The 1,142-nt window shown below is 39.2% G+C and overlaps 1 non-coding gene across 1 annotated transcript; it reads left to right on the top strand.

Moving 5' to 3' along the window:
* The first annotated feature begins 300 nt into the window (after positions 1 to 300).
* TRNAE-UUC (transfer RNA glutamic acid (anticodon UUC)) lies at positions 301 to 372 on the top strand. Its single transcript has one exon. It is a non-coding gene; the product is annotated as a tRNA-Glu (tRNA).
* Positions 373 to 1,142: the final 770 nt, after the last annotated feature.

Genomic DNA, 1,142 nt, shown 5'->3' with positions numbered 1-1,142 from the left:
TTCTCTCTTTCTTCTTTTTTTCTCCTTCCCTTCCCTTCCTCTCCTTCTCTCACTCTCTCTCTCTCCCTTCTTCCTCATCTCTGCTTCCTCGTCTCTTCTCTCCTCACCTCTTCTGCTCTTCTCTTCTCTCCTCTTCTCTTCTCCCTCTCTCTCTTCTTCTTCTACCCTTCTTCTCTTCCTCTTATACTCTTTTTTCTTTCTCTTCTCTTCTCCTTCTCCTCTTTCTTCTTCTTTCTTTCTTCCTCTCTTCTCTTTTCTTCTCTTCTCTTATTTATCCCTCCCTCTCTATCCTTATCACCCTCCCATGTGGTCTAGTGGCTAGGATACCTGGCTTTCACCCAGGAGGCCCGGGTTCGATTCCCGGCATGGGAAAGAATTATGTCTTATTTTGTAATCACTACAAAATCAGATCTCTAGCTCTCTCTCTCTCTCTCACTCTCACTCATTCTCCCTCTCTTTCTCTCACCCATTCTCTCTCTCTCTCACCCATTCTCTCTCTCTCTCTCTCTCTCTCTCTCTCTCTCTCTCTCTCTCTCTCTCTCTCTCTCTCTCTCTCTCTCTCTCTCTCTCTCTCTCTCTCTCTCATTCTCTTTCTCTCACCTATTCTCTCTCACTCTCTCCTTTGCTTATTCTTGATTTTCATTTTTTTTTTTTTTTTTTTTTTCCTGTTTCTGCGTTTTCGTCTTATTTTTGTTTTTTCTTCTGTTTGTTTGTTTTCCTTTTTTGGATCGTCATTCTTTTTTTTTCCTTTTTCTTCTTCTTCTTTTTATTATTGTTCTTCCTCCTCTTCTTCTTCTTTTTCTTCTTTCTATCTATATATATCTCTCTATCTCTCTCTCACTCTCTATCTCTCTCTCTCTCTCTTTCTCTCTCTCTCTCTCACTCACTCACTCACTCATTCTCTCTCTCTCTCTCTCTCACTCACTCATTCTCTCTCTCTCACTCACTCATTCTCTCTCTCTCACCCATTCTCTCTCATTCTCTCCTTTGCTTATTCTTAATTTTCATTTTTTTTTTTTTTTTTTTCCTGTTTCTGCGTTTTCGTCTTCTTTTTCTTTTTCTTCTGTTTGGTTGTTTTCCATTTTTGATCGTCATTCTTTTTCTTTTTTTCCTTTTTCTTCTTCTCCTTCTTTTTATTATTG

The sequence above is a fragment of the Penaeus japonicus genome, unplaced genomic scaffold (genome assembly GCF_977035675.1).
Source record: "Penaeus japonicus unplaced genomic scaffold, GWHDUDI00000001_assembly GWHDUDI00000012, whole genome shotgun sequence".
NCBI lineage: Eukaryota > Metazoa > Arthropoda > Malacostraca > Decapoda > Penaeidae > Penaeus > Penaeus japonicus.
This window is presented reverse-complemented; position numbering and strand designations above follow the sequence as displayed.